The 24,748-nt window shown below is 46.0% G+C and overlaps 1 long non-coding RNA gene and 1 pseudogene across 2 annotated transcripts; one reads left to right on the top strand and one right to left on the bottom strand.

Annotated features, from left to right (window-relative positions):
- Positions 1 to 5,028: 5,028 nt before the first annotated feature.
- LOC111544631 lies at positions 5,029 to 23,517 on the top strand. The gene is made up of 3 exons (XR_002732228.2): positions 5,029 to 5,195; positions 5,590 to 5,744; positions 23,266 to 23,517. It is a non-coding gene; the product is annotated as an uncharacterized LOC111544631 (long non-coding RNA).
- Positions 11,253 to 11,779, bottom strand: LOC113219764 (annotated as a pseudogene). The gene has a single exon (XR_003306751.1). The product of XR_003306751.1 is annotated as a 40S ribosomal protein S24 pseudogene (transcript).
- Positions 23,518 to 24,748: the final 1,231 nt, after the last annotated feature.

The following is a 24,748-nucleotide window of genomic DNA, read 5'->3' as shown; positions in this document are numbered from 1 at the left end:
CCATAAAAAACATAAAGCTGAAACTTTTCAGTATCAGTAGAACAATCAGAAAGGGGCCTTTTCTGTGTCTGTTTTAGAGTTGACTCAAAAACACAAATTCTAATCCCGCAGAGAACTGCTTGTGTTGAAATATTTACAGAAGGTCAGGGGTTTCTCCTCCCGCCTGGAGCAGAGAAGTGAAGCTGTGGGCCGTGGTTGAGCGAGGCTGGCCTTTCAAGCCTTGTTTATTCTGGAAATAACTTTGGAAAATGCCTCATATGGTTCCCCAGAGGCCTGGAGGTGGGCCTGTGCAGTTCACGACCAATGAAAACAAACCATTCCTCTGCAGTGTTTAGCAGAATTTATTAAAAAGATCTTTTTTAGAACTTCTAGACAGACCCGATGGACTAGAAACGAACTTGAGAGTGTGATGAAGTCACTCCACGGAGTGACACACACACACACTATATATGTATATATTTATGTATTTCACCCACTTTATAGCTGATTTAGATAGTGGAAATTTTGTAAAGTACACTGCAAAGCAGCAGTTTGAAGTGGATATGAGACACTTGTTTGTTTTCTTCAGTCTCCGGAATGAAATCATTCCCCGAGGACTGGGTTAGCTGCTCCCTTCCCGGCATGGCCCTGCCTCTTTAAACTCATTCCCGGGGGACGAGACTGTTGCCTGATGCAGCTGGGGCAGCCAGCAGAAGCACTAGCAGAAGCCAGCAGAAGCACTGGTGGCTGCTGGATGAAGAAACCTTTACATCCCAGGATCCCTCTCTGAGATCAATGAACAGATGGGTTTTCACAACAAGCTCTGTCTCCAGGCAAACCTTATGTATGTTACCGACCATGGCCGTGAAGTCCAACCTACAGCATCTTTTTTTTTTTTTTTTTTTTTTTTTTTTTTTTTTTTTTTGAGACGGAGTCTTGCTCTGTTTCCCAGGTTGGAGTGCAGTGGCGTGATCTCGGCTCACTGCGACCTCCGCCTCCCGGGTTCAAGTGATTCTCCTACCTCAGCCTCTTGAGTAGCTGTGACTACAGACACCCGCCACCATGCCCGGCTAATTTTTTTTAATTTTTAGTAGAGATGAGGTTTCACCGTGTTAGCCAGGATGGCCTTGATCTCCTGACCTCATGATCCAACCGCCTTGGCCTCCCAAAGTGCTGGGATTACAGGCGTGAGCCACCCGCCTGACTGCATCTGTTGCATTCCTAGACACCTGACTCACGGAGCATTTATGAGGGCCTAGTTGCCTCCGAGCGTCTCATGCTTTTTGTCAGCCTCTCTCTCTGCCATTACTCTGATAAATCTCCGTCCGCTGCCACTCTCTTCTCCTGCAGGGACCAGTTCTAGGACCTGGTGTAGGGTCTGTGGGACCCAAAGTTCATCAGTGAATTCTTCCTCCAGATTTTTCAAGCAGGACCCCAGAGAGAAAATCCATGTTCCTTCACACCCTTGGAAGTTTTAGGGCGTGGGCCTCGGGGCTGTTGGTAGACAAGGGCTCCTGCTGTGTGGACAGGACGATGGCCTCTAAGAAGCCTCAAACCCCAGCAATCCGGCTGAGACCATTGTGTTGTCCCAGCATGTGACAGTGAGGGGACACTCAGGATACACAGAGCCGTGGTGGAGCGAGGCTCCTGGGCCCGCACCCTCCTCATGTGAACGCTGTGTCTGCCTTTCCTGCAGCGTGCTCACCTGCGCCTGCACGGAGCTCTTCTCGCCTAAGCTGGTTTGAATTCAGTTGGCATCACTTACAATGGAAAGGGTCTTAAAAATAGATAGGCATGTCACTGAAACGCTCCTTTATGGTCTGAAAAAGGTCAAACTTTAATGTTGATAAGAATTACTTGAAATTTGAAACCAGGCGTGGTGGCTCACACCTGTAATCTCAGCACTTTGGGAGGCCGAGGCGGGTGGATCACCTGAGGTCAGGAGTTAAAGACCAGCCTGCTCAACCTCGGGAAACCCCGTCTCTACTAAAAAATATAAAAATTAGCCAGGCGTGGTGGCACACACCTGTAATCCCAGCTACACAGGAGGCTAAGGCAGGAGAATAGCTTGAATCCAGGCAGTGGAGGTTGCGGTGAGCCAAGATTGCGCCACTGCACTCCAGCTTGGGCAACAGAGCGAGACTCTGTCTCAAAAAAAAAAAAAAAAGAAATTTGAATGTGCACATCTAGCCAATGATGGGCAAAATTAAAAAAAAATTAATTAAAAAGAAAGTGCACATCTTTGGTCTGTGTGCAGATTTGTTCATTGTAGCTTTTCATAAAATTCACATTCTTTTCCAAGTATAAAATCCTTTTTTTAAAAATGTTGTAACGATATTATTGTGACGAGTGTTGGCATTTATTGAGTGTTTACTATGTGCCAGGCACTACTTTATATTTGCACTGGCTCTTTTCATCCTCACAGACACTGTGAGTCCCTATTGTTATCTCCCTCTTTTTGTAGATGGGGAAACTGAGGCACAGAACGGTTAAACAGTTTCTCCTGAGTTACACAGCTAGTAAGTGGCAGAGGTGGGACTTGAACCCAAGTGCCTATGCAAAGCTTAGGGACTGGACTTTGAATACAGAAATATTTAGAAGTATTGAAAACCATTACGTTTATTTCACTGTGACAATCTTATTTATGACCGAATTATCCATTTTTAATTTTTATTTGTTTATTTTTGACATGGAGTCTTGCTGTGTTGCCCAGGCTGGAATGCAGTGGCACAATCTCGGTTCACTGCAATCACTGCCTCCCAGCTTCAAGCAATTCTCCTGCCTCTCGAGTAGCTGGGACAACAGGCAAGCGCCACCACGCCCAGGTAATTTTTGTATTTTTAGTAGAGACAGGGTTTCACCATGTTGGCCAGGCTGGTCTTGAACTCCTGACCTCAAGTGATCTGCCCACTTCAGCCTCCCAAAGTGCTGGGATTACAGGTGTCAGCCACTGTGCCTGGCCCATTTTTAATTTTTAAAAAATGTTTTTTACTGTCGAGTAGGGGTTCAGGACAGACTGCCCCCGAATATGCCGCTTTGGAATGTTGGTGATTTTAAGCGGAAGGCACTGGAAAACAGTAAATGCAGAGACAGGGTTTCCCTGAACTCCTCTCATCTGCCCAAAGGCAGAGCCTCCAGAAGGACATCAGTTGTGCTAAGTCCCCTCCCCAGGAGTCAGTGAAGGCTGCCCTAACATCCAGATAAACTGTCACAGACCCTCATGTCTCCCATCTAGTCTTCCAAAGGCCAGCTTTCTTTCCTAAAAGTCATTTCGTCTCCTCGCAGTAGCCGACATCTCCTCTCCCTTTTCTCTCTTAAGATGGCATCACCTTTTTGTAATATTCAGTTTTTTTCTTCCTATGATACCCCCGTGCACATATTAAAAATTAATAAATTTGGATACCCTTTTTCCTGTTAAATCTGTGTATTGTCAGTGTATTTCCTAGACCCAGCTATCGAACCTGGAGGATAAAGTCTTTCTTCCCCGACTCTATTTCAAGGCAATAAAAAAGTTAAAAATGCCTTAAAAGACATATTTTACTCTATGACTTGGGTTATTAGAAGACGTTAAGCCAGGGAGGTTCTACTCTGTTTTTCAGCGGTGGAACTGGTACTAGAATTCACACCCTGGTTTCCATCCCAGCTGGACCACTCGACAAATGGAACTTGAAACAAATACTCACTTCTAGAAGTAGAAGCTGGGTTGGGGTCTGGTCTTGAAGGATGAATCTGAAATGGCGGAGGAGAGCCTGGTGAAGCCCTCTGGCCTCCTTCCAACGGGTCCCAGCTGTTTACCACGTCCCTAACTTGTATTTGGCTACTAAGGAATGGAATCTGTCTGTCCAGTTTTTTATCTTGATCATCCATAGTGTTCTACAGACCACACAGAAAGATGGTTACAACGTTCAGCACCTCTTGCTAAACATCCTGTCCTGGAAGCACATGGAGAAGGTCGACAAAGGCTCATTCCTCTGAAACATTTCATGCAAAACGAATTTGGTTGAAACCCAAGATTGGGATCTGGAGTCTTTAGCAACTGTGCTAATTTCCTACCTTGAGCATTTCATTTTTGAGCACCTAGAATAACAACTGGTCTTCTTTAGTCTTGACCAAAGGGGGATAAGGGAACCAAAAATCCTTCGCTCCTCATTTCCTGTTAGATTGTGAAACAAAAAGGTAAACATTTAACGGAATGTGGCAGCTCAGAACAATTACCCTATTGTGGTGTGAACACTAATTTCTATTCCTTTTTACACAAACGCCTTCCGGTAGAGAAACTGAACAAAAGAACGTGCCAGCCCAGCCGTGGGCTCCTCGGGCCGTGCAGATCGGGAAGTGAGAAACACCGGCAGAGATTTGCTTTGGGAAAGTTTGTAGACATTTTCAAAGTCAAGGGTGAAGTGTCCTTGGTTTACTCACAGTGGTTTTCTTTAAAGGAAATCACTGTTACAACTTCAGAAGCCCTGACATGCCTGTGTAGTTATGAGAAGGGATGAAGGCTTTGCATAGCTTCATAACCTTGTTATTAAGAGACTGGAACTCGGTGAATGGCTGGGTGCTTGACCCTTTGTTCAGTAGCCCTGGCAAGAGCTCTCATTTTCTTCCTTTTTAGGTTTCCCCACTGCGAGCCCTTCGAGAACAATGTCATGTTGATCGATGGCAGTGACTCACACCAGGCCTTTCCAGGCCTCCTCTGCAAGGACTCAGGAGAGTCGAGAGCAAAACCATGCCATAGTTCCAAGAAGGAGGGCAAAGAGCTTTATCTATGCTGAAGAACAGGTGGATCACGCGGCTACAGCATTGGTCTTTACCTTTTAACTGCTTGATTCGAGACATTCCAGCCAGCTATGGTGTGAGCCACCGTAATCCCAGCACTTTGGGAGGCCAAGGCGAGTGGAATCACTTGATCTCAGGAGTTCGAAACCAGCCTGGGCAACCTGGCAAAACCCCATCTGTACAAAAAAAATACAAAAATTAACCAGGCGTGGTGTGTGTGCCTGTGGTTCCAGCTACTCGGCAGGCTGCGGCTGGAGGGCCACTTGAGCCCAGGAAGTGGAGGTTGCAGTGAGCTAAGATCGTGCCACTGCACTCCAGCCTGGGTGATACAGCCAGACATTGTCTCCAAAAAAAAAAAAAAAGAAGAAGAATGGTTCAGCAAATGCCTACTGAGGAGCTATCATGTCCCGGAAATTGCCTCCACTTCCAGGAAGACAGTGGTGAGCAAGTCAGACAATACCTCTAACCTCATGGAATGTATAAGTAAATGGGCCGTTACAATTACCAAATCAGAAGTGCTGTGATGAGCAAATAGAGGCTCATGGGAAACTCCTAAGAAGGGCTTCTGAGCTGGACTTGGGGGTCAGGAAAGGCAGAATGCGGGGGCTGACTCATCCAGACGGGGGTGGGGTGGAGGGGGGTGCCTCCCACTTACTGTCTGTCTCCTTCTAGACTGACTGCCATCATGAATACACCCCTTTAAGAGGTACTTTTAAGAGAAAATAATAGGATGCCTTATGTATTTAAATGTTTGTTACATTTTTACTAACAACCACATACCTACAGAAAAGTCACAAGTAAACCTCAAAAACTTTTTTCTCTGGGGCATTGAAGAGTCAGTTGCCAACCAGAAGGCCCATTGAGCCTGAGCACTTCAGCGTGTGCTTCCTACAGATTAAGGACGTCCTCCTGCATAACTGTCCCAGGAAAAGGTCCCAATCCAGACCCCAAGAGAGAGTTCTTGGATCTCGCACAAGAAAGAATTCAGGGTGAGTCTGTAAAGTGAAAACCAGTTGATTAAGTAAGCAAAGGAATAAAACAATGGCTACTCCATGGACACAGCAGCCCTGAGGGTGGCTGGTTGCCTGTTTTTACAGTTATTTCTTGATGATATGCTCAACAAGGGGTGGATTATTCATGCCTCCCCCTTTTAGACCATAGAGGGTAACTTCCTGATGTTGCCATGGCATTTGCAAACTGTCATGGCGCTGGTGGGAGGGAAGCAGTGAGGATGACCAGCGGTCACTCTCGACACCATCTTGGTTTTTGGTGGATTTTAGCCGGCTTCTTCACTGCAGCCTGTTTTTTCAGCAATGTCTTTATGACCTGTATCTTGTGCCAACCTCCTATCTCGTCCTGTGACTTAGAATGCCATAACCATCTGGGAATACAGCCCAGTGCGTCTCAGCCTTATTTTACTCAGCTCCTATTTAAGATGGAGTCGCTCTGGTTCAAACGGCTCTGATATAACTGCTGCACAACCATTGATGTTGGGAAGGTAGCACAGGCTCATTGCCACCATTGAACCCTCAGACCCCACCCAAGTGTTGCCAATTGTTCCAATAAGGTCCTTTATGGTGAAAGGACCAGATCCATGGTCACACTTTGCATTGAGTTGTCACGTCTTCTTCTTTAGTCTTCCCTTGACCTATATCACCTTGCCACTTTTGTGTAACAGTCCAGTGGGTTCACCTTGCCCGCTGCCCAGACAGAGGTGATTTATCACAACAGGGGAATTGCAATGGAGAAAGAGTAATTCACACAGAGTTGACTGTGTAAGAGACCGGAGTTTTATTAATACTCAAATCAGTCTCCCTGAGCATTTGGCGATTAGAGTTTTTAAAGATCATTTGGTGGGTAGGGGCTTGGGAAGTGGGGAGTGCAATGGAGATGGAATCATAGGGGGTTGAAGTGAGTTTTTCTTGCTGTTTTCTGTTCCTGGGTGGGATGGCAGAACTGGTTAAGCCAGATTACCAGTCGGGGTGGTGTTAGCTGATCCACTGAGTGCAGGGTCAGCAAAATATCTCAAGCACTGACCTTAGGTTTTACAATAGTGATGTTATTGCCAGAAGCAATTTGGGGAGGTTCAGACTCTTAGAGTCAGAGGCTGCATGACCCCTAAACTGTAATTTCTTGTTTTGTTGGCGGTGGTGGTGTTTGTTTTTTTTGAGACAGAGTTTCACTCTTGTTGCCCAGGCTGGAGAACAGTGGTGCATCTTGGCTCACCACAACCTCCATCTCCCAGGTTCAAGTGATTCTCCTGCCTCAGCCTCCCAAGTAGCTGGGATTACAGGCATGTGCCACCACGCCCGGCTAATTTTGTATTTTTAGTAGAGATGGGGTTTCTCCATGTTGGTCAGGCTGGTCTTGAGCTCCTGACCTCAGGTGATCTGCCTGCCTCAGCCTCCCAAAGTGCTGGGATTACAGGCGTGAACCACTGTGCCTGGCCAGTAATTTTTAAACTTGTAGCTAATTTGTTAGTCCTGCAAAGGCAGAGTGGTCCCAGGCAAGAAGGGGGTCTTTTTGGGAAAGGGGTTTTATCAATTTTGTTTCAGAGTCAAACCATGAACTGAATTCCTTCCCAAAGTTAGTTTAGCCTCTGCCTAGGGATGAACAAGGACAGCTTAAAGGTTAGAAGCAAGTCAGGTCTGATATCTTCTACTGCCATAGTTTCCTGAGTTATAATTTTGCAAAGGTGGTTTCAATAGGACACTTGCTTTGTAGCCTGCACTTTGGTGTTCATTTCTCTGATGTGCCCTTACAGTTTGGGCCAAGTGATGCATCTTTAGCAGGAACAGCTCAGGAGTAGTGCAGTCTTACTGTATTACAACACATGCGGTGACATTTGTTGGCTCGGCTTCTACACTGTAAAGTTGCTCTTTTTCCCTCTGAATGAATATGTAACTTGAGGGAGATACTAAAAAAAAAACACCCATTTCCTCATCAAACTCTGAATGTGTTCAGTATGGATTCATGGCTTTCTATTGTATCCACTAGGTTATAATCTGTTGCCATCTTTATTTTAATGCTCAAATTCTCCCATATTCAGTGACCACTTCAAGCTGACTTCTGTATCCTTTTGACACACCTCAGTCATTCTTTGAGCACTTCCTTTTCTGCTGAGATGGGTACATGTTCTAGGCTCACCCTGTGCTTCCCCTGTCTAGTCTGGAATCAGCCGTTTCTCAAAGGAACTCTTGGTGGAGAATGGTGTTTAGAAACCAAGATCTGGACAGCAGGTGTGCTCATTGTGATTGAGCTATTGCCGCTCCCAATCCTCTAGGTAGCCAGAACAACAACAAAATTAGCTGTGGACATGAAAACATGTATGTTTGGCCGGGCATGGTGGCTCACCCCTGTAATCCCAGCACTTTCGGAGGTTGAGGTGTGTGCATCACCTCAGGTCAGGAGTTCGAGACCAGGCTGGCCAACATGGCGAAACCTTGCCTCTCCAAAAATACAAAACATTAGCTGGGTGGGTAGTGCGTGCCTGTAATCTCAGCTACTTGGGAGGCTGAGGCAGGAGAATTGCTTGAACCTGGGAGGTGGAGGTTGCAGTGAACCAAGATTATGCCACTGCACTCCAGCCTGGGTGATGGAGCGAGACTCTGTCTCCAAAAAAAAAAAAGTGTTTATTTCTATATGTTTTTACTCACACCAATACCTTCAATTCCAGTCCATTACCACAGGATTTATTCTAGTTTTCTCTCTTTTCATATTTGTATCTCCTTTCTCTGACAGTGAGACCCTGGCTCACATTATTCTAAGTATACTGACTTATTTGACTAATCCCCTGTAGATGACCAGTCTCTGCCCCCTTCTCCCACACCACATGTGGACGCCCTCCTCACCCTGCTTGGCCGCTTGGCCCTGTGTTGAGTCTTCAACATGCACAAAGGTTCTCCTGACCCCACTCGGGCTCTGATCCTCCACACCAGACCATCCCTTCACACGGGCTCCCTCCTCCCGCATTTGGGCTCCAAGTCCCCATGCTGAGCTGCACCTTACCTTGCTTGAACTCTGACATGCCATGCCAGGTCTTGGCCTTGTGAGGACACCTTTCTCACCTTATGCTGAAGCTCCCTGGCACAGACTGCCTTGCACTGTGCTGGGCTTTGCCTGCTGCCTGGATGTGCTCCTCACCCTGCCTAGGCCCTGAATCCACCCTGCCTGGGCCCTGAAATCCCACTGCAGGCCATTCTCACACATGGATGCCTTCCCTACCCTGCTTGGGCCCCCACTCCCATGCTGACTGCCTCTCCTCCATTGTATTAATCCATTTTCATGCTGCTGATAAAGACATAACTGAGGTCAGGTAAGGTGACTGACACCTGCAATCCCAGCACTTTGGGAGGCTGAGGCGGGCTGATCATGAGGTCGGGAGTTTGAGACCAGCCTGGCCAACGTAGTGAAACGCTGACTCTACTAAAAATACAAAAATTAGCTGGGCATGGTGGCAGACACCTGTAATCCCAGCTACTCGGGAGGTTGAGGCAGGAGAATTGCTTGAACTTGGGAGGTGGAGGTTGTAATGAGCCGAGATTGCACCACTGTACTCCAGCCTGGGTGACAAGAGTGAGACTTCGTCTCAAAAAAAACAAAAAACAAAAAACCATACCTGAGACTGGGCAATTTACAAAAGAAAGAGGTTTAATGGACTTATAGTTCCATGTGGCTAGGGGGACCTCACAACCATGGTGGAACGTGAAAGGCATGTCTCACATGGTGACAGACAAGAGAAGAGAGCTTGTGCAGGGAAACTCCCCTTTATAAACCAGATCTTGTGAGACTTATTCACTGCCATGAGAACAGCACAGGAAAGACCTGCCCTCGTGATGCAGTTACCTCCCACTAGGTCCCTCCCATGACACATGGGAATTCAAGAGGAGATTTGGGTGGGGACACAGCCAACCCATATCATCCATGCCTGGATGCCCTTCTCATGCTTGGGCTCTGTCATCTGCACCAGGCCTTCCACTGCCCGTCTGTCTTACCCACCAGGATTCTGACTCTCCACGCTAGGCCACCTCTCTTCTCCAACACTGCAATGGATTGAATGTGTATGTTCTCCCCAAATTCACATGTTGCAATCCCAATCTCTAATGCAATAGTATTAGGAGGTGGGGGCCTTTGGGAGGTGATTTGGTCATGAAGGTGGAGCCCTCACAGCTGGGATGAGTGCCCTTCTACAGGAGGCTCCAGTAAGCTCCCTTGCCCCTTCCACCATGTGGGGACACAGCGAGAAGTCATTGACTATGAACCAGGAAGCCGGCCCTTGCCAGACACTGAATCTGCACTTTGATCTTGGACTTGCAGCCTCCAGAAATGTGAGAAATAAATGTCTATTGTTTATAAGGCACCCAGTCCATGGTGTTTTTGTTAAAGCAACCTAAATGGACTAAGACACCTACCTTGCTCTACCAACCCTTCATGATGTTAGGACTGAATTGTTCAGGAAGGAACAAAAAGGGAAGGGAAAGAGAAAGGGAAACAGAAAGGAAACAAGAGGAAGAAGAACATGAAGACAACAGGGAAACCATTTGCTTTTTTTTAGCTTCCCTTTTTTGTTATACCTTCGAAGTCCCCTATGATCTGTCATCATATCAGACCTCATGTCACACTGCACAGGCACCCCCAGCTTAGCCACCTTCCCCATCCCTCTCTTCTGTTCACACCTCCACTCCTCCATCTCCCTCCTTCCTCAGATCCAGTGATCCATCCTTCTTGGTTTCAGCCCTCTTGGAATCAGCTCCAGAGTGTGCAGGTCTGGACTGCCCAGTTTGTCAGCCTCACTGAGAACCAGTTATCTGAAAAGAATGAGGAATTTTAACTTCTCTCTAGAGGATGGTGAAGACACAGGACATGTGATACCTCAGATGTAATACTTGGTGATTATGAGACTGTTTCTCTGCAAGGGCAAATAGAGATAAACATGTCCTTTTAAGGTTTTGACCAGTTTTTAAAATGATAACTAGCATTAGTATTTATCTTTTTTTTTTTTTTTTTTGAGGCAGGATTTCCTTCTGTCACCCAGGCTGGAGTACAGTACTATAATCATAGCTCACTGAAGCCTTGGACCCCTGGGCTCAAGCAATCCCCAAGGTTCCTGCCCCAGGCTTCCAAGTAGCTGAGACTACAGGTGTGTGCCACCACACCTGGTTAATTTTTATTTTGAATTTTTTTTATAGAGAAGGGGTCTTGCTATGTTGCCCAGGCTAATCCCAAACTCCTGTCCTCAAGCAATCCTCCGTCCTCGGCTTCCCAATGTGCTGGGATTACAGGTGTGAGCCGCTGTGCCCAGTCTAGTATTTCTCTTTGATTTGGATCGTTTTCATTTCAATAAGTATAGATATTCATTACTTCAGTATTATATCGATTCAACATTCCTAAAACTAATTAAGAATGTTGGAAAAAATACAACTAAATTAATACTAAGACTCATTACAGACTTTACTTTTTATTTTTATTTTATTTTATTTATTTATTTATTTTTTTAAAAGTTTTTAGTTTATTAATCTGCTCATGAAAAATCCAAAATGGACACAGGTAGCCTTTACTGCAGCACCTTTACTCCTTCGGCTGTGATCCAATCTCCAGCTCACTTTTCGCCAGCACCAACATTGGCCTTTGCAGTCCCCCTGACTTTCTTCATTCTGTTCTTGCGTTCCTTTCGTTGCTTTCTTGAGGTCTTTTTCTTCTCGTACAGGCCATGTCTTGCAAGTCTATGTTTGGGTTCATTTTTCTTTGCATAATCCAGGGAGTCATAAATCATGCCAAAGCCAGTTGTCTTGCCACCACCAAAATGAGTTCTGAATCCAAATACAAAGATGACATCCGGTGTGGTCTTGTACATTTTGGCTAGTTTTTCCCAAATTTCTATCTTAGGCACTGTTGCCTTCCCGGGGTGAAGAACATCAATGACCATTTGTTTCCTCTGAAGTAGTCGGTTGGTCATGAACTTTCTAGTGCGGATAGTTACGGTGTCATTCATGATGGCGGCCTATCTTCAGATAGTCAGGGAGGAAAAGCTTTATTTTATTTTTGAGACAGTCTGTTGCCCAGGGTGGAGTGCAGTGGTGTGATCTTGGCTCACTTCAACCTCTGCCTCCTGAGTTCAAGCAATTCTCATGCTTCAGCCTTCTGAGTAGCTGGGATTACAGGTGCCCACCACCGTGCCCAGCTAATTTTTGTTATTTTTAGTAGAGTCAGGGTTTCACCATGTTGGTCAGGCTCGAACTCCTGACCTCAGGTGATCCACCCGCCTTGGCCTACCAAAGTGTTGGGATTACAGGCATGAGCCACCACGCCTGGCCTATTAGAGACTTTAAAAGTAGAAATATACCTCCAGATTTCTATCAGCGTTTCAAAAGGAAGCTTGAATCAATACTGTTTGCTTCCACTAGAATTAATTCATAAACAAAACCAAAAAACCCTCAAAACAAATTGAGTCTGTAATTTATTTCAGTTGAAATTTTAATTTTACATTACATTGGCCAGGCGTGGTGGCTCACACCTGTAATCCCAGCACTTTGGGAGGCCGAGGCAGGTGGATCACCTGAGGAGTTCGAGACCAGCCTGGCCAACATGGCAAAACACCATCTCTACTATAAATACAAAAATTAGCTGGGTATGGTGGTGCGCACCTGTAATCCCAGCTACTCGGGAGGCTGAGGCAGGAGAATCGCTTGAACCCAGGAGGCAGAGGTTGCAGTGAGCCAAGACTACACCACTGCACTCCAGCCTGGGCAACAGAGGGAGAATTTGTCTAAAAAAAACGGAAAAAAAAATTACATTTATCCACCACTCACATGTTCAGTTGGGAAATGTTATGTATTAGAAACTTTAAAAATAGAAGCAAGACCAGGACAACCACAGAAAGTTCTAACACAAATTTATTAGTCCATTCTCACAATGCTATAAAGAAACCCCTGAGACTGGGTAATTTATAATAAAAAGAGGTTTAATTGGCTCACGGTTCCACAGGCTGTGCAGGAAGCATAGCTGGGGAGGCCTCCTGAAACTTATAATCATGGCAGTAGGCAAAGGGGAAGCCAGCACATCTTACATTCTTACATGGCTGGAGCATCAGGAAGAGGGATCAGGGAGATGCTCCCCACTTTTTTTTTTTGAGATGGAGTCTCGCTGTGTCACCCAGGCTGGAGTGCAGTGATGCGATCTTAGCTCACTGCAACCTCTGCCTCCTGGGTCCTAGCGATTCTCCTGTCTCAGCTACCCGAATAGCTGGGATTACAGGCAGGCACCACACCCAGCAAATTTTTGTATTTTTAGTAAAGACGGGGTTTTACCATGTTGGCCAGGCTGGTCTAAAGCTCTCAACCTCAGGTGATCCACCCACCTCGGCCTCCCACAGTGTTGGGATTACAGGCGTGAGCCGCCGCGCCTGGCCTATTTTATATTTTTAGAGACAAGCCCTCACTCTGTCTCCCAGGTTGGAGCACGGTGGCATGGTCATGCTTCACTACAGCTTCCGTGGCCCTGGGCTCGAGTGATGCTCCTGTCTCAGCCTCCAGAGCAGCTAGGACTACAGGCACACCACTGCCTTGGCTAATGTTTAAATTTTTTGTAGAGACTCAAAATATTGGGTCTCATTATGTTGCCCAGGCTGGTCTTGAACTCCTGCATTCAAGCCATCCTCTCGCCTCCGCCTCCCGAATTAGTAGGATTACAGGTGTCAACCCCGACTCAAGGCCAATTGGTATTTTAGCATTTATTTCAGCATCAAAATTCCGCTTTAAAAGAACATCAGTATAGGCTGGGCGTGGTGGTTCATCCCAGTAAAACAGCACTTTGGGAGGTTGAGGCGGGCAGATTGCTTGAGCTCAGGAATTCAAGACCAGCTTGGGCAACATGGCAAAACCCCGTCTCTACAAAAAATACAGAAAATTAGCCATGCATGGTGGTGTGCTCCTGTAATCCCAGCTACTCAGGAGACTGAGACAGGAGGATCGTTTGAAGCCAGGAGGTCGGGGCTTCAGTGAGCTGAGATTGTGTCTCTGTACTCCAACCTGGGTCACAAAGCGAGACCCTCTCTCTCAAAAAAAAAAAAAAAAAAAAAAAAAGTATTTTGGCCAGGTGCGTGTCTCACCCCTGTAATCCAGAACTTTGGGAGGCTGAGGTGGGCGAATCACTTGAGGCCAGGAGTTCAAGACCAGCCTGGCCAACATGGTGAAACCCCATCTCTACTAAAAACACAAAAATTAGGCCGGGCTGGGTGGCTCATGCCTGTAATCCCACCACTTTGAGAGGCTGAAGTGGGCAGATCACTTGAGGTCAGGAGTTCGAGATCAGCCTGGCCAATGTGGTAAAACCCTGTCTCTACTAAAAATACAAAAATTAACCAGGTGTGGTGGCACGCACCTGTAATCCCAGCTACTCGGGAGGCTGAGACAGGAAAATTGCTTGAACCCAGGAGGCGGAGGTTGCAGTGAGCCAAGATCATGCCACTACACTCCAGCCTGGGTAACAAAGCAAGATCCTGTCTCAAAAAAAAAAAAAAAAAAAAAAAAAAAAAGGGACAGTTTATTGAAAACTTTTCAAATTCATGACATGGAGAATAGAAAGATCAAAACTAAACATCTATAACATATCCCAGAGCATCTCTTGGAGCCTAGCTTATCTTGGCTTAGCTGTTTCCTTTATTTCCAGGGCCTGACTGAGCAGCTCTGTGACCCTTAAAACACACAGAGTGGTTCCACTGTCCCCCCTTGAGTGAGGGGCTTTGGTTTTGGGGTTGGGGGCAAGAGGATTTGGTAGGGAATAGCAGGAGGAAAGTGATGATGAGGGCTGGCAGGGCTTGGGATAGGAGTGGGGAAACGGATTGAGGAGAGAGCCAAAATCTAAGCCAATTGCCCACTGTAGTCTAAAAGAATGGTGCTACACTCACAAACACACTACTGTTTTTTCATTGTTGTTATTGTTTTTTGAGACAGAGTCTCACTGTATCACCCAGGCTGGAGTGCAGTGGTGCAATCTTAGCTTACTGTAAACTCTTGCCTCCCGGGTTCAAGCGATTCTCGTGCCTCAGCCTCCTGAGTAGCTGGGATTACAGGTGTGAGCCACCATGCCCAGCTAATTTTTGTATTTTTAGTAGAGATGGAGTTTCACCATGTTGGCCAGGCTGGTCTTGAACTCCTAAACTCAAGTGATCTGCCCACCTCGGCCTCCCAAAGTGTTAGGATTATAGGCGTAGCCACTGTACCTGGCCCACACTGCTGTTTTGACACATGAAAATACGATGGTATCAAACGAGCACGAGGAAACGACCAGGGTGAGGGTAGGTTCACTGACTTGATCGTGGCAAATAGTTTTAGGGGTGAATTCCTATGTCAAAAGTATCTACTCACCATTGTTTATTTTATGTTTGTTTTATTTGATGTCTCAATAAAGCTGTTTATAAAAAATACTAAGGTATTACAAGAATGCTAAAGCCAGTATTGCAGTTGCTAAAATGTGTCAAAATATAAACAGGTCACCTGACACTGGGCTTTCTGTTGGGCATGGGGAGGGCCTGGGTTAGTAATTTATCTGTAGGTCATGGGTGGCCTCAAGGATCTGAAGAGCCTCAGGTGAAATATTTTAATGGGGTCTGGCAATTAGCCCAGAGGTCCCCATTTTGTGCACTTAACCCTTGAATGCAGGTGTCAGGGAGGAAAAACATTGCCTCTACCCTCTTATGTTATATGATTAGGGGCCTGCGAATTAAACTACTTAAAGACAGGCCTGGCACCATGGCTCACACCTGTAATCCTAGCATTTTGGGAGGCTGAAGTAGGAGGATCATTTGAGCCTAAGAGTTCGAGACCAGCCTGGGCAACATGGTAAGACCCCATCTCTACAAAATATACAAAAATTAGCCAGGTGTGGTGGCACACGCCTGCAGTCCCAGCTACTCGGAAGGCTGAGGTCGGGGGACAGCTTGAGCTTAAGAGGCGGAGGTTGCAATGAGCCAAGATCGAACCACTGCACTCTGTCTGGATGACAGAGCAAGACCCTGTCTCAAAAAATGAAATAAAATAAAATAGCAAAAAACAGGTTAACAGGAGACAAGGCACACAATTTTTATAAACATTTACATGCATAAGAGTTAGAAAAAGTGAAACTCAAAGAAGTGGTTAGGCTCAGGAATTTACACCATTTTAACAAAGAAAGGCAGGTTTGAACTTGGAGAGACAAGGAATCATAGGAAAGTGACTAAGAAGCATATGGGGATGAATGGGAAGTCAGGGGTTATTTTAGCAAGGGTCTGTTCATGCAGACTCGTCTCGGGGTCAGCCACCTCTGGGGATGAGTGCTCTTCTCATCCTCTGATGGGGGTGGAGGGACACCTTTACAGGGGAAATTTATGCCCGGCTTTCAGGCAGTGAAGGGGGAGGACAGAGAACTCTACTCGCTTGTCAATTCTTGAGTGCTTCCAGCTCAGAATAATCCTTATGCCAAAATACATCTTTGGGGTGGCATATTCTTTTTAAATTTTTTAAATTTTTAATATTTATTATATAGAGATGAGATCTCAATGTGTTGCCCAGGCTGGTCTTGAACTCCTGGACTGAAGTGATCTGCCCACCTCGGCCTCCCAAAGTGCTCGGATTACAGGTGTGAGCCACTGCACCCGGCGTGGGGGTGGCATATTCTGATCCCCTTCTCAGGGAAAACCATCAGCGACTGAGCATTACAGAGGGCTCTGTGTCTCTACTCCCCCTCTGCCTTCCAACCCCTGCCATTTTTACTGGACTTGACTGTGGGACAAGGAGGTGTGGGAACCTGGGCCAGTCTGCCTTGAGGATGACTGAGCTGGCATCTCCTCTAGGGTTGGGCATTTCAAATGTCTCCTCTTCTAAGCCCTGGAGTCTCCATCCTCCTCCCTCTCTCTTGCCTTGGGCACCCGCACCTCCCCACATATCATCTGCTTTTCTGACTTCCTCCCTCTGTTCTCCTCAGACTGGGCGCTAGGATCAGCTTTTGCATCTTTTAAAACCATATGCAGTATTTTCCCTCAAAGTTTGTTTCTCTAACGGGTTCACAGTTTTTCTGATTTACTAACTATACACTTTTTTGAACACCGATCATTTATTTTTTCCAATACAAAATATTTTCTTCTGCTTAATATTTTCCATATAATATCACCCTACTGTAAAAAACTTTTAAAAAACCACTTAAAAAAAAAAAAAAGAAGATGACTCAGAAGCCTCAAAAGCTGTGGCCACCAGCTGAGATCCTAAAATGACCCAACTGTGGAGTGGGGATAGAATGAAATAAAATAAACCCCTTTCCAAGAAGCTCAGCCCTGGAGAAGAACATTTGTGAACAGAACTGTGGGCCCGTTGCCATTCTCCGCCCTTCTGTTTAGGTTGGCCTGCATCCTACACGGTCATCTTCTCTCCTAACCAAAACAATGGCTGAGCTCATGAAGATTTTTACATTTTTCCTAAAAAGAAGTTTTATATCTCAATTAATATTTAAAATTCCAAGTTAGAAGGTACCTTTGGAAAAGTACATCCTTAGGCCGGAAACCCTGTCCTCTGAACACCACTTAAAAGAACTCAACAGCCTGCACAAATCTGAGAATTCCAAGGTCATAGGTTTTTTTTTAGCCTTGTTTGTAAGAATAACAAGACCAGCTCACACATGTCCAAGTGTATTACTCACAGTTAAAAGTAATAGTAAGATTTAATTGGTTTTCTTTTTTCTTCTGTGGTGTCTGTCTATTCATCAGCCTCTTACCACTCTAAGTTTTTCCTCCCTCCCTTAACCCACATCCTCAAGAAGAATTGAAGAATTTTCCAGTTATGCAATTTTGCCTGCAACTTTGCTTAGTGCTAGTCTGGAGTGGAGGAGGGGGCGGGGGATCTTCAGGTTCTGTTCCATTTCCTTAGCTCCCCCCACCCCGTAATTTGGAATCATGAACATTTTCGAACATACCAGAAACAGAGCGAATAGAACAATGGGCCCATCTTCCAACTCTAACAATCATTACCATTTTTCAATGTTGTTTTATTTAGTCTCCACGCTCCAGCCTCTTTTGTTTTGAAATATTTTAAAGCAGACCCTAGAAATGACATAATTTCACCCATAAATGCTTCAGTGTGTACCTACAACAGAGAATGTCTTGCCCCCAGTGTAATGCAATACCATGATGAAGCTAATGCAATGAACAAAGACCCTTTAATAAGAACTGCTCCAGCCAGAGTGGACCCCAGCCAAGCATCTGGAGGCTGGCTCAGGGCCGCTGCTGGTCAGCAGAGTTGGTGGTCGCGGAGAAGTGGATGGGGACAGGAGAGCGGGGACAAGCTGGACTTCATTGATACCTGTGTGTGTGTCTGTCATGCATCAAGTCTAAGAACTCTGGAGAATCATGGCTGGTGCTTCACGCAGCCTCCCGAACCCCACGACAATGCCTCTTTTGGCCACCTCTTCACCCAGAACTCCACAGAGAAAGGGATGTGGGGAAATCTAGCTCCAGCTTCACCACAATGACGTGGTCCAAGCCACCACCATCCTTTCAGGTGCAGCCCGCTTTCCCATTTCCCTGCTTTCTCAATAATGGATTTTTACTGTTGGTTTGTCCAGATTCAGAATGAGACAAGAGCCCAAGGTTGCCACTGACTGTTCCTTCTCTTTTAATCTGCAACGCTTCCCGCTCCATCTTTTCTCATGACATTGTTTCTTGAGGTACCTGGGCCGTTTGCCCTGCAGAAATTCCCCATATCCAGAATCTGGCCAGTTCTATGCTCCTGGTGTAATGGTGGTTGGTTCTCAAGGCTTGATAAGGTTCAAGATTTTGTTTTTGCTGTTTTGTTTTGTTAGCTTTTCGTTTTGTTTTGTTTTGAGACAGGGTCTCGCTCTATTGCCCAGGTTGAAGTACAGTGCCGTGGTCTTGGCTCACTACAACCTCTGCCTCCTGGAGTCAGGTGATCCTCCCACCTATGCCTGCCGAATAGCTGAGATTACAGGATTGCACCACCATGCCCAGCTCATTTTTGTAGTTTTTTTTTAGAGACGGGGTTTCATCATGTTGGCCAGGCTGATCTCCAACTCCTGAGCTCAAGTGATCAGCCCTCCTTGATCTCCCAAAGTGCTGGGACCACTGCACCCAGCCTGAGGTTCTTAGTTTTTTTAACTCCCTTACGGCTCCAAGTCGTGTCCAGGTGATAGATGATTGGGAGAAGTCAGGGAACAGTCAGTGGGCTACCTGGACTTTACTCAGCTTCCTTAACTTAATCACTGCGCGTGAATCGTCCCGTGTAGGGAAACTGCATAAATGACTGTTATATTCTTCCACCACCCCCCAGCCTCATGGCATGGGTGGCGGTGGCTCTGTATCCACCTTGGGAATAGCTAGCTCAGTGTTTCTTCTTTCAGCTTGCTGAATCTGCCACGCCTGGTGGTGCCCGTCTCACTTTGGATATCAGCTGTAGTGTTTCAGTTGGATGAGTGTCTAGTGGGAAGGAACCACATCCCTCCGCCCTGTACGATGACTCTAGGTTCTCTATTTAACAAAGGACACGGAAACTTATGGAAGTGGGTCCCCTCTCACCAGGATGGAAGCAGATGAAACACATTTCAGTGTAGCGTCCAGAGACCCACAGTGGCCTCTCCATGGATTCCCTAATGTGGCCGATTGACATTGTCTATGATTTTTGCTATGCCCTTGAACTTGTATAGCCTGGTCTTATTGTCACAGTTCAAGAAGAACTTGCTCTAGCAATCCGTGACTTTCGTTCAAGATAATTTTCATCAACATTGAACTCTCCTCTTTCTTGAACCAAACTCAGCTTCAGCAAGGCCACATCCTCATCAGGGAAGAGAAGTCAGACTGGGTGCCTCAGTTTCCCCAAGCTCCATCGCTGCCTAAATTCCCAGTGTTTTGGAAAGCCCCTTTATCTGAAGTTGTTTACTCTCCAACTCTGAAGTGATGCGCTTTAGGATGAATGTTTGATACAGAGCTTGATGGGAGGCTCATGATCCTACCATGTGATTTTTACATTAATCCTTTAAGATTTTCACTGAATGCCAAGTGGCTCACGCCTATAATCCCAGCACTTTGGGAGGCTGAGGCGAGAGCATTGCTTGAGCCTAGGAGTTCCAGACCAGCCTGGGCAACATGTGAAGCCCCGTCTCTACAAAAAATACAAAAATTAGCCAGGCATGGTGGTGTGCACCTGTAGTCCCAGCTACTCGGGAGGCTGAGGTGGGAGGATCACTTGAGGTCCAGGAGGTCGAGGCTGCCGTGAGCTAGGATCACCCCACTACACTCTAGACTGGGCAACAGAGTGAGACCCTGTCTCAAAAAAAAAAAAATAATAAATAAATAATAAAACAATTACAATATTTTTGAAAAGACCTCATGGATTGATTAGAACACATCTACAGGCGAGAGCTCCACCAAGTTTGATTTCAAACCCAGATCTGCAGTTCCACTTGTGTTTTGACAGAATAATATGTATTCGAGATAAGACAGAGCTCTCGGGAAGCCAGATCAAGGCTGATAGGGACGGGCACCTCTCCTATGCACTAGGCTCACCAGTTAGAGTGTAATGGAAGCAGAAGGGAACGTACTGACAGGCTCTCTTGGACTCATCCAACAGATGTGAGGTTGAGGCACTGAGTTTGAAAAGGGGTGGAAATTGGCTGGGCGCAGTGGCTTACACCTGTAATCCCAGCACTTTGGGAGGCTGAGGCAGGCAGATTACGAAGTCAGGAGATAGAGACCATCCTGGCTAACATAGTGAAACCCCATCTCTACTAAAAAAAAGTACAAAAAAAATTAGTTGGGCGTGGTGGCGGGCGCCTGTAGTCCCAGCTACTCGGGAGGTTGAGGCAGGAGAATGGCGTGAACCCAGGAGGCAGAGCTTGCGGTGAGCAGAGATCACACCACTGCACTCCAGCCTGGGCGACAGAGCGAGACTCCATCTCAAAAAAAAAAAGAAAAAAAAAAGAAAAAGAAAAGGGGCGGAAATCATGTAGTTCCAGAAAGCTAGCAGCTCCACATTCTTGCTGGGAGGCAGGTGCTTGGATTTGAGATTTCATCGGATTCCCTCAAAGGGGATGAGGCAGTTCCATAAAAGGAAATTCAGATGCTCTAGGGATGGAAGAATGGCTAGAAAGCAACTGAAACCCAGCACACATCCACAGCAGCAGGCTGTAATTTAAGTAGGAGGAGGAGCGCCAGCTTTCTTGTATCATGAAAACATTTACAGTTTCTGGGCTTAGAAGAAAAACAGCCCTAAAACCTTGAGGATAAAGGAATTCATTTTCTAAAATTCAGTTCTATAAACAACACTGTGAAAGACCAGAGGAAGGTTATCAGATTGGGATATTTGTGTTTAATTTCTCGACTTACCACATTCCAGGAGCAGATTTAGAGTCATTGGTCAGGAATGTGTCAGCAATCACCCGGGGGTCAGGGAAATGTGGTCATTTGCATTTTGAAACACAGAACTGTATGTTTCTTCAGCTGCCGATTTACCAGCTCTCCGGAGACAACAGGCTGAGTTCATCTTGGCTGAGGGACACCGGGACTGACCGATTGTCTCTGGTTGCAGAAATCACAGCTTTCCTTGTTCAGGACATCTGACCAGTGTTAGGGACTGGCGAGTCAGTCAGCTGTAAAGGATGGTCCCTCCAACTGGGGATCTGAGAGATCAGCGAAAAGGGATTTGGGAGGAAATGAAGTTTGTCATGCTGGGCCAGACTGGTCTATCCATTAATGGAAACATTAGAGAAATGTTTCCATTTCTGTTTACTAAAAATCATTAAACACTTTGAGAGCCTCAGAGAGGTGCTCAGCCGGGAGTCCTTACGGCTGTCCCCAGGTTGCTGGTTCATAGCTGATCCCTACGGAAGCTCATGGACACTTGAAATTCATTTTCATTTATAAATGTACACCCGTAATGAATCTCTGATGAAAGGAAACATAAAGAACACTGATAATGAAAAGAAAGGCCATCGATGAGAAGAAAATAATCAAATTTCTACAAGTTGGCTGTAACATGAGTTTTCCAAGACTTTTTGTTTATTTGTTTGTTTTGTTTTGGAGACAGGGTCTTGCTCTGTCACCCAGGCTGGAGTGCAGTGGCACATTTCTGCTCACTTGCAATCTCCACCTCCTGGGTTCAGGTGATCCTCCCACCTTGGCCTCCTCAGTAGCTGGGACCACAGGCACATGTCACTATGCCTGGCTAAGTTTTTGTATTTTTTATAGAGATGGGGGTCTCGCCATGTTGCCCAGGCTGGTCTCAAACTCCTACTCAAGTGATCCTCCAGCCTTGGCCTCCCAAAGTTCTGGGATTACAGGCATGAGCCACGGCGCCCAGCCCTTCTCAGCTTTCTTAGCTATTTCCTTCTCATCAAAATTAGACTTCTTCAGGCCTGGTATGGTGGCTCACACTTGTAATGGAGCAATTTGTGGGGGCCGAGGTGGAAGGATCCCTTGATCCCAGAAGTTCAAGACCAGTCTGGGCAATGCAGTGAGACCCCATAAAAGAAAAAAAAAAGTTATAAAGAAAGAAACAAGAAAATTAAACTTGTCCAATATTAACAACTAAAAATATAAAGACAGTGGTGTACAATTTCGCTTGTCATTCTTTAGAAATAAAGGTTACCCATACCGATGGTGTGTTATTTGCTGAGGCGTTCTTGCAGCTAGCAGCCTGAGACTTTCTCTCTTAACTTGCCATTTAGAAGTAAAATGTGGAATTTACATCTATAAAAAACCTCAGTTCTTAAAAATTCAGTGTTTAAAAACAATGACATGCAAAAACTTCCAAACAATTTATAAAACCAGTTTTTGTGGCCGGGTGCGGTGGCTCACACTTGTCATCCCAGCACTTTGGGAAGCCGAGGCAGGTGGATCACTTGAGGCCAGAAGTTTGAGACCAGCCTAACCAATGTGGTGAAACCCTGTCTCTTCTAAAAATACAAAATTAGCCGGGCGTGGTGGCGCACCTGTAATCCCAGCTACTTGGGAGGTTGAGGCATAAGAATCACTTAAAGCTGGAAGGCGGAGGTTGCAGTGAGCTGAGATCACATCACTGCACTCCAGCCTGGGCAACGGAGTGAGACTCCATCTCAAAAAAAACAAAAAAACAAATTAATAAAACAAAACCAGTTTTATCTTTCTTTTTTGATGCCATAAGATATATTTAACTTTGAATTTACATTTGCCACAAAATGTCACTTAAAAATTCATTGAGGAATCAGACTTTTCTTAATGTAATTAAGTAAAAGTCAATTAAACAGCATATGTCTCTACTTAAATGTGATAAAGTTGAAATATGTGTTTTTATGTAAATTGGGTTTTTGTTGTTGTTGTTGCAGTAGAAATTGACCAATTGCAACAGTAGGAGATGGTGTGGGGGCTTCAGCCTCTGACACACACTACACCCCCAAAAAGGACCAACAAAAATGAACTCCAATCCGAAAATGACAGCCTCTTGCTGCACAAATGCTGAGTGTAACGTTGCTATGTTTCTTTGCCTTACTCTGTGCCAGAATGCGGCCCCTCTAGCCCTTGACTTGGAAAATCTGGAGCTACCACTGAAGTCAACAATGGCTACTGAAGGCACAAAAGGCCGTACATGGTGGGTGAGGGGGGCTCAAGAACCGGAGAAGTGGAGTCGCCAGGCCTCAGAACAGCGCCAGGGATCTGGGGAGCAGGAACTACCAGGCGATCTCTTTAGAAGTCCAAGCTGCCCTTTACTCAGAGCTGTTGATATGAGTTGCCAAATTACCTTCTAGAACAAATTTGGGAGTCTTGTGCCTTGGGCCGTGTGCTTCTTCTTTCTGTAGCTGCTCTAAGCCAACTCTCTGACGGTCTCTTTTCTGTGGTCTCTGCTCTACCCCAGGTTCTGCGTAGGGGTCTACCAGAACCTTGACCTCCCTAAAGTGTCTGGCGTGGAGGCGGCCACCCAGTCATGATTAGTGGGCTCTCCCCGACTCTACCTCTCTTGTGACAAGTTATTCTTGAGGCCAGACATCCCCCGGGGCCGTTGCTCTTGGCCCTTCCGTGTGAGAGATGCTGCTACTTGCCTACTTGGTAACCATTCCCTCCTTTTGCCTAATTGTCAGAAGCCCAATTTTGTTCAGAGTGGCACCATGGCCAGCTAAAATTTCTACCTTTAGGCCAGGTGTGGTGGCACACACCTGTAATCCCAGCTACTCGGGAGGCTGAGGCAGTAAAGTCACTTGAACCCGAGAGGCAGAGGTTGCAGTGAGCAGAGATCGAGCCACTGCACTGGATGACAGAGCAAGACTCCATCTCGAAAAATAAATACATAAATAAATAGCTGGGCACGGTGGCTCACACCTATAATCCCAGCACTTTGGGAGGCCAAGATGGGAGGATCACCTGAGGTCAGGAGTTCGAGACCAGCCTGGCCAACATGATGAAATCCTGTCTTTACCAAAAATACAAAAAATTAGCCAGGCATGGTGGCAGGTGCCTGTAATCCCAGCTACTTGGGAGGATGAGGCAGGAGAATGGCTTGACCCTGGGAGGCAGAGGTTGCAGTGAGCTGAGATTGCGCCATTGCTCTCCAGCCTGGGCAACGAGAGCTAAATTCTGTCTCAATAAATAAATAAATAAAATAAAACAAAACATCTGCCTTTCCCAAAGCCTTTGCAGCTAGGGATGGCCAAGTGAAATGGTTCTGAGTTGTGCAACAGATCAGCCAGGCATTTCTGGAAGTTCTTTGCTTTTGTGATATAGCACCACCTTGCCCTCCTTCTCCTGGTTTTTATTTCCCTGCTTGGAATATGGACATGAAGCTGCAGCTGGAGCAGCCATCTTAAGCTCATGAGGTGAAAAAAACATGAAGCAAAAGTCACATACGGCCGGGCTTGGTGGCTCATCCCTGTAATGCCAGCACTTTGAGAGGCCAAGGCAGGAGGTTTGCTTGAGGCCAGGAGTTCAAGATCAGCCTGGGCAACATAGCAAGATCCCATCTCTACAAAAAAAATAAAATTAGCTGGGCGT

This window comes from Piliocolobus tephrosceles, chromosome 1 (genome assembly GCF_002776525.5).
Source record: "Piliocolobus tephrosceles isolate RC106 chromosome 1, ASM277652v3, whole genome shotgun sequence".
Classification (NCBI taxonomy): Eukaryota; Metazoa; Chordata; class Mammalia; order Primates; family Cercopithecidae; genus Piliocolobus; species Piliocolobus tephrosceles.
Note: the sequence above shows the minus strand (reverse complement) of the source record. Positions and strands in the feature narration are given on the sequence as shown.